This window comes from Chrysochloris asiatica, unplaced genomic scaffold (genome assembly GCF_000296735.1).
Source record: "Chrysochloris asiatica unplaced genomic scaffold, ChrAsi1.0 scaffold00294, whole genome shotgun sequence".
In the NCBI taxonomy this organism is placed as follows: domain Eukaryota; kingdom Metazoa; phylum Chordata; class Mammalia; order Afrosoricida; family Chrysochloridae; genus Chrysochloris; species Chrysochloris asiatica.
The window spans coordinates 359774-369061 of NW_006408812.1; the positions used below are offsets into that span (position 1 = coordinate 359774).

Sequence of the window (9288 nt, forward strand, 5' to 3'; positions counted from 1 at the left end):
AGTGTTGATAGTTGATCCAAGAAGAATGAAGTCCTTGACAACCTCAATCTCTTCTCCATTGATAAGAATGCTGTTTATTGGTCCAGCTCTTAGACCTCTTCAATTCTTCCATTTGTAACATTCAGACTCATGGTGACTCTGTATAGGGTTTCCAAGGAGTGGCTGGTGAGTTTGAACCACCAACCTGGTAGTTCAAACTGATCTTGTGGTCAAGGACTTATCCTACAGTGCCACATCAGGACGCTTTAGTATTTTTAAAAGTAAAAATATAAAATAATAGTAAATTTGATGGGGACAGAAAATATTCAAAATGTGTTTCTCCAAGTCATCAGAATGGAGTAGTGTAAGGCTGGACGGGCTTGTGTGTGTTGCTATCTATATTTTGCCTGCCCTTGCCTATATTTTACCCCTGTTAATTATGTGATAATACCTCTCTTTAAAACAGGCCTAAAGAATTTAGAAGAAGTTTCAGCGATCTGTATGGAGTTGATGAATCTCACACATGAATAGTGCCTGTTTACCTGCTATTGAACATCTGACATGAAGTTTTTAATACCAAGTGTAATGGAGTCTAGCCATAGCCTATGTGAATTATTATAGGATAAAATAATACCTATTGCAATATAAAATATATATGTATATATAGTAAAACCTGGACTCTTAATGTGGTGCTTTCTCTATTTACTACACAGGCTCAAACTATTTAATTGGCAACTTAAAAATCTTAGGTACTATTTAGGCTTTCAATAGTATACACTGAAAAATGAAACTGACAGTTGAGTATACAATCTATTAAAAGACAGTATTTTAAAAATTAAATGAACAGAAGTATAAATAAAATTGTGATGAGTCCTATTAGGGAGAGGACAGAGAGGAGATCTATTAAGAAATATTATGCTAGGGGGTGGAGCTTGATGGTGGATTAGGGAGAAATATGGTGCAGACCTCCAGCCATAATAACACAGAACATTGACTAAGCAGGTTCAAGGGACAGTCCCAGAAATCTGAATTACATATAAAGGAATACTTAGAAGGATCAAAGGCTTACTGCTAATGGGATTTGTAGAAGTAAGAAAGGTGGTGTTTTCTAATCTGGGGCTGCAGTAAGTGCCGGAATGGTCATCTTAGGCATGCCAGAGCAATAGCAGGATCAGCAGAGCACTACCACCTTAGAAGTCTGACCAATAATTGGAGACAAAGATTTGAACATTTTTTTCCTTTTGATTTGTCTCTCACTGTCTGCACATCTCCACTCTGGTGACTAGAGGGGGTACTTGAGTGAATGGATACCACACCTCACCTCTGGAGGTTTCTACTATGCATGTACACAGGTCTTCTTAGCAAAGACAACAGTGTGCATAATCTAAGAAGCAGGAGGAGCCAACAGGAACTGCTTAAAATGGAATGGTGTCATAGAATGGCTCCAGCGAGCTGAATGAGTGGCATTACAGTGATACTCATATCTTGCTATGGATTTTACTTATTTGTTGCAATTATAGACTGTAGTATCTAATCTTGATTATTTCTGTTGTGGTTTTATTTTTTATTTTTTTATTTTTTGCTTCCCATTTTACTTTGGGGGGGGTGGTTCTTTCTCTCCCTATATTACCTAAGAGACAGCAATTGTGGTCATATAGCCAAGCTATAATCACACCCTATAAAATCCTACCATCCAAGCAATAGCCAATACCAGCCACTACACATCAGATACACAGCCAACACCGGCTACTGTTACTCTGAATTAAGCACTAAGAAAAGTGAAAAGTGAAGACTATCTTCTGATCACATCTACATGGAAACAATCAGAAAACTTAATAACATGTCAACATATATGCATCTAATTATTGAAAGCACATATAATTATTGAAGATGCCCAAGAGACAGTTGAAGATTTCAGCACATGACCAGAATCAAGTAATTGAAACAAATGAGCTGCAGTTAAACCTAGATTTCCCATCGGAAGGAAGGAAGGCTTTGGAACTGTCTGATAAGGAATTCAGGAGACTGATATTGAGGTGCTTCCAAATGCTCCACAGAGGGATTGAGAAAAATAAGGGATAATTCAGGAAAGCACTACAAGAACAATCACATAAGACAGAAATAGCACTGGAAACAAATCAAACCCTGAAAAAAGAGGTCCAAATGATTAATAATAGAATATCAGAACTGCACAATACACTGAAAGGGCAAAGGAATAGAACTGAAGAGATGGAAGCCAGAATCAGCGATCTAGAAGACAGTTATCTCAATATTGCTAAGATAAAAAAGCAAGCAGAAAAAAGGATAAAAAAAAATAAGACGGAAGTCTAAGATTCATGTTGGGCAACGTAAAGAGGAATAACTTGAGAATTATTGGATTTCCAGAACAGGAAGAAACACAGAGATTGTTGGAGAGCTTTTGGAAGAATATTTCCCTAGTATCCTGAAAAATGAAAAGATAAGCACTCAAGAAGTTCAGTGAACTCCCGGAAAGATAGAACCCAAAAGAAAATCACCAAGACACATCACACTCAAACTCTCCAAAATCAAAGATGAGAGAATCCTGAAAGCAACTAGGGAAAAAAGAAGTGTTACATGGAAAGGCAAGCAAATCAGATTAACCTCTGATCTTGCAGCAGAAACCATATAGGCAAGAAGGCAATCAGGAGGCTTATATTAAACCTTAAATAAAAAAAATAAAAAAAAAAAACTGCCAACAAAGAATCGTCTACCAGCAAAGCTATCAATCAGCTATGACGGTGTAATAGAAACATTCCAGGATAAACAGAAGAAGCTAAGGGACTTTGTCAAAGTCAACCCAACACTTCACAACATCATAAAAAGAGTTCTTTGGACTGAGAATCAACAAGAACAGAAAACAAACAGATATTGACCTACATGACAACACCACCCAGAACTCAGTCAACAAATGGAAGAGTTGAGAACAGAACAAAACTATAAGAACAAAATCAGATGATCTGGGAGGTCGGTCTAGTATTGAAACAATTACAATGTGTAAAAAGGTAAACATATAGGAATAGAGATCCAAGTGATGTGGCCAGGTAGATTGCAGAGTAAATAGACTGTTTTAAATGGAGGGAAAAGCTAATATAATATAGAGTAACTTAAAAAAATAATAATAATACTTTGCAATATACCAAGAAAATGAAAATCCAAGAAGAATATGGAAACATTAAAAATATGAAGCTTAAGAAAAAATACCCATAGTAAAAGAAAGAAAAATCATTTTTCTTTGCTGGAAATCAGGGGTGGAAGGGAAAGGAGGGTAGAGCACAGGCTAGGGGATAGACATATCATAGTTCAGGTATTGGGGAAGGCAGTACACCAGAAGGGGGAAGAGAATGGAAGAATAAGGTAGATAGAGGAACACTTAGGCAGGTTTGCATGGGCTAAATGGAACAAAGGTAAATAGTAATTTATATTCAATCCTGGAACAACAGGGCTCTGTGATATCGGGATAGAGGAATAGTCTGAATAGATAAAACGGGAAATAATGTGCAGATGTTTAACTGACTTATGAATGTTGGTTTCCCTTGTCTACTATTATAAAATAGGTGCTTGAGTGGGATAGAAAGGAATATCAAGAAACATGATTATAGAAAACTTGTAAGTCCATCTTCAGCCTATAACTCATTGATGCTGTTGTTAGGTGCCATCAAGTTGGTACTGACCCATAGCGACCTTATGCATAGCAGAATGAAACACTGCCCGATCCTGGGCCAACCTCACTACTGTTGCCACGCTTGAGTCCATTGATGCTGTCAATTGGCCAATCCATCTCATTAGGGGTCTTCCTTTTTTTCTCTGACCCTCCACCATACCAAACATGATATCCTTCTTGGAATATCTAAAAGGGGTTCTAGAACTTCCCCAGTGAAATAGGCTTCTTGCAGAGACTTTGTTGTATATATGACCTTAGGTGGAATCCTGAGCTCCATACAGATCCTTCTGAGGTGGGACATTCTTATTTGAAGGGACATGCACACCATCCTGGAGCCATTAAAGGAACAGAAGATAGTTCTTTAAAGAAAGACCAGCATGAAAATTCCAAAACAAAAATTGCAGTCTGATTGACTACTACAAGAACAAACAAGTTGTTCACCAGGGAGCCATCAAGGCAAACAATCAAGTCCCTTCAGGAAAAGCCCCCCTCCAAGACTGAAACTCAAATAGAACACAGAAGCAGGCATGTAAACTTTGGTGGTGACTATGTTGGTCTACTGGTGAGTGGACATGTGAGAAAGGCAGCAATGAAAATATGGGCTGAGTTGGATAACATTCCATAGACTCCCATCAACCTGGAGATGAGAGAGAGAAGAGGAATGGCTGATTGGCCAAAAGTGTGGTACGACTTGAGGTCTCCAAAGGCCACAGACAAGGATCTAGCCACAGAGGGCTAGAGCCAAGAGTGAAGTGTCCAGTTGAACTGAGGGGAGATGCACAAAAATGCCCAAACTTGCAGATTGTAGCTATTTGAACTAGCTGTGATGACTTGATGATCAAAACTCAAGTAGAAGAAGATAAAGAAATTTGATAAAGAAAAACAAGTGTACATTGTTACCATTTGATGAGCTTGACCTATACTTATGGATGTAGAAGCTCAAAATACAGACTGAGAGAGTAGGGGTCTTCATATCATGGACAAACATATCCCCTCTATACACAGGGTTTTAGGGATGGACAACTTAGTCAATGACTACCTAAAATGGGAGATGTATAAAGGCACTAAGTGGTTGGCTTACAAAATTTCAAGAGGGAGTTGTATTTCAGAGTGTGTGGGAGCAAGTAGAATCACCACTGAATAGTTTTCATCTTGTCTAAATGGGTCTGGTGAAAGGAGATAGGGATAACATTCTTATGATTCAATAGTGAGTAGTTGATATTATGACTAATTGTGATGTCACAACTGTAATGTAATAATTTTGTAACATTAAGAAGGAAGTAGTTAATCTTACATTCCAGGAACAGAAGACCCTAAGACCATTAGGGGAGAAGATCATGAGTGGAATGTGGGATCCTATCCAGAGAACTAGGGACACCAGAGATGGAGGCAAATATGATAACATCAAGACTCGTGGAAAGAAAAAGGTTGTGTGCTGGCAGCCCGGAGGCCAGCTAGCAGAATGTACCCTTGGGTTGTTTAAATGATTATTGTTGAAGTCAGATGGATCTGGCTGAAAGCAGAGAATACCAGAAAGATATACCAGAAAGTTCTATAAGGAGGATGATTTAACATCTCAAAATTAAGTTTTGCCAACTGTCAACAGTAGGGGCAGAGGTATGTAAACATGCATTGTTATGCAAGATCACAGTGCCCTTGGTAGCAGTACTCTGTGTTTAATCTGAAGTTTAGGTTTCAGGTCTTCAGTGAGCATCTCACTCTAATGAGCACTGTTGATTGTTGAACTTTTTTCCTATTAGTGTCCCAATACTAGGCATTGTTGTTGCTAGCAACCCTACACACAACAGTACAAAACACTGCCTGGTCCTGTGCCAACTTCACAATTGTTGAGCCCATTGCTGCTGACACTGTGCCAATCCATCTCACTGGGGCCTCCTTCTTTATCTTTGACCCCTCACTCTGCCAAACACAAAATCCTTCTCCAGGGACTGGTTTCTCCTGATAATATGTCTAAAGTATGGGAAACAAAGTCTGACCATCCTGGCTTCCAAGAAGCACACTGGCTGTATTTCTTCCAACACAGATCTGTTTGTTCTTTTGGCAGGCAGTTCATGATCTATTCAATATTCTTCTCCAACATCATAACTCCTAGGCATTAGTGAGTTGAAACAGACTGGTATTGGCCATTTTGAATATGACAATCATTTGATTTATTAAGCAGGAAATGACAAGAGGAATGGCATCACATTCTTCATGAAAAATAACATCTCAAGATCTAAAATTTTAACGTTGTCTGTGATAGATTAATATGCATACGCCTAAAAGGAGCTCTGGTAGTATAGTAGCTATGAATCGGGCTGTGAACTGCAAGGTCAGCAGTTCAAAACTACCAGCTGTTCCACGGGAGAAAGATGAGGCTTTCTGTTCCATAAAGACTTACAGCCTTGGAAACTCTGTACAGGGTCACTGTGAGTTGGAACCGACTCCACGGCACAACACCACCTCAAGTAAGACTAGTTAAAACTATTATTATTCAAGTTTACAAACCAAGCACTAAAGCCAATGATGATGAAACCGATGCCAAGCTTCTTCAGTCTGAAATTAATCAAAGTTGCAATCAAGATGCATTGCTAGTTGCTGGTGATGGTAATGTAAAGGTTAGAAACAAAAAGAAAGTATCAGTGGTTGTAAACTTCGGCTTTGGTGACAGAGACAATGCTAGCAATCGCATGATAGAATTTTGCAAGATCAATATCTTATTCATTGCAAATACTGTTTTAAATTAACATAAAAGGTGACTATAGAATTCGATCTGTTGCTGTAGTGGACAGTGGACCCTGGACAGTTGACCCCAGAGATTCCTTAGCAGCCCCACGGATGCCCACAGGCCTAGTTACCATCACACCACAGGAGGAACTGCAGTTGAGATAGCCAGCCCAGTCTCCATAATCACATTCAGGAGCAGCAAGGCCGAGACCCAGAAGCGCTGCCGCCACCTGGTGTCAGTGCACCCAACACCAAGCCAGGAACCATGGGAAGCCCCGCAGGGAGAAGAATCCCTGGGAGCCTCACATCAGTGGTGCATGTGGGCTGTGACAATAAGGTTTTGGGAACAGTAAAATGATTCAATGTAAGGAATGATATAGTTTCATCAACAGGAATGACACCAAGAAAGATATATTTGTACACCAGACTGCCATAAAGAAGAACAACCCCAGGAAGTATCTTCCAGGGTAGGAGAAAGAGAGACTGTGGAGTTTGATGTCGAAGGAGACAAGAGTTCGGATGCAGGCAATGTTATAGGCCCTGGTACAGTTCTAATGCAAATCAGCAAATATGCAGCAGACAGTAGCCATTATAGACGTTATCCATGTTGTAGGGGTCCTCCATGCAATTACCAGAATAGTGAGAGTGGGGAAAAGAACAAGCGCATGGAGAGTGACCAACAGCACCTATCTCAGGTGACAATTCCTACCTCATTACATGTGACTGCTGTAAGGTCATCGACCACAGTATTCCCACCCTCCTGTGTGGGGAGAAGTGATGGAAGGTACTTGATGACAACCGGAGTTCAGGAGAACAGACAGATCAGTGAGACAGAATATGCATCAGGGTTATAGATGACAATTCCACAGGAGTCTTCCTAGCCAAAGACAGCCTACAGAGGACAGCAATGAAGAGGATAAGGAAAATCAAGATGAGACTTAAGTTTAGCAGGCAAGCAAATCCTAAATCCTAAATCACAAGATGGCAAAGAGACAAAAGCAGCCAATCCACCTGCTGAGAATTCATCCATTTCTGAGGCTGAGCAGGGAGTGGCTGAGCAAATGCTGGCTTGCCATCTCTACCATCATTCAGTTGAGCTATACAATAAAAAGAAATGAATAAGAAATTCCAACAATAAGAAATGAACAAAAGGTTGGAGCTGAAGATCTTAACTGCTTGTTTTTTACCATTGTCCAGATACATAGAAATATCTGCATTATCTCTGCAGCATGGGATTTATTATTTTTATCTAAAGAAATCTTCTTTTGTTAATGAACAATGTGTTTTATTAAATGTTTGGTTTTTTTTCTCAAAACTCTTTTCAAGGTTTTTAAATTGTTTCATATCTGGTCAAGTTGACATTCTTAAGAACCACATTTTTAATTTGTAACATAATTTTACAGCTTCATTTTTTTCATAAAAGTCAACAAACTTAAAACACTTGTTAATAAGTATCTTAAATTTAAAAAAAAATTAAAAAAGGGAAAGGATGACTATGCACATGGACTTCACAAAATATAAGCTGATTACATCTCTGGAAATGGTTAGCAGTTTAGCTCCATATCATCTTCCAAAATAAAACTAGAGGTGGACTGTGGAACAGACCATCAATTGCTCAAATGCAAGTTCAGGCTGAAAATTAAAACAAGTCCAAGTGAGTCAAAATATGACCTTGAACATATTCCACCTGAATTTAGAGATCACCTCAAGAACAGATTTAATCCATTAGAACACTACTGACCAAAGATCTAAAGAGCTGTGGGATGATATCAAGACTATGTACATACAGTAAGCAATAGGTCATTTAGGAGACTAGAAAGAAGAAAAAGTCAAAAATGAAAGTTGCCCTCCAATGTAGAGATGCTAATGCAAATGGAAGAAATGAGTAGGTAAAAGAATTGAGCAGGAAATTTCAAAGGACATTTTGAAATGACAAAGTCAAATATTATAATAAAATGTTCAAATACTTAGAGTTAAAAAACCAAAAGGGAAGAATAATCTTAGCATTTTTTAAGTTGAAATAACTGAAGAAAACAACTCCAAGCCTTGACTTTCAATACTGCAGAATTCTATGGGAAAAATATTGGATGAGGCAAAAACCACCAAAAGAAGAGAGGAATGTATAAACTCATTGTACCAAAAAGAAATGGTTGATGTTCACACATTTCAAGATATTGCATATGATCAAGAGCAAATGGTACTGAAGGAAAAATTCCAAGCTACAGTGAAGGCATTGGCTAAAAACAAGACTTGGGAATTTATGGAATACAAATTTAAATATTTCAACAAACTGATTTAGATCAGGAGGCTCTCATTTATCTATGCCAAGAAATTTGGAAGACAGCTACTTTAGGCTGACTGTGTGGAAGAAATTTGTATTTGTGCCCATTCCAAAGAGCAATGACCCAACAGAATGAGGAAATAATTGGACAATATCAGTAATACAACATGCAATTAAAAATCTGCTAAATTTAATTTTAAAATGTTAAAGGAACTGCCAGACGTTCAAACAGTATTCAGATGAGGAATTATAATGAGGGATATCATTGTTGGAGTCAGATGTATTTTGGCTGAAAGCAGAGAATATGAACTTTATTGACTATGCAAAGGTGTCAGACTATGTTGATCATGACAAGTTATGGATCACATTGTGGAGAATGGATATTTCACAACACTTAATTGTGCTTCTGAGATATCTGTAGGTAGACTAAGAGGCAGCCATGCAAACAGGACAAGGGGACACTGAATGATTTAAAATCATCAAAGGTGTGCACAACCGTTGCTTTATTTCAGCATACTTACTCATTCTGTATGCTGAGCAAATAATCCAAGAAGCTGGATTATATGAAGATGAAGGTGGCATCAGAATTGGAAGAAGACTCATAAACAACATGCAATAT

The 9288-nt window shown here is 38.4% G+C and overlaps 1 pseudogene; it reads left to right on the forward strand.

The window, feature by feature from the left end:
- The window catches only part of LOC102823173, an 89987-nt pseudogene extending 82657 nt beyond the window's left edge, over positions 1–7330 (forward strand).
- The last annotated feature ends 1958 nt before the right edge of the window (positions 7331–9288 follow it).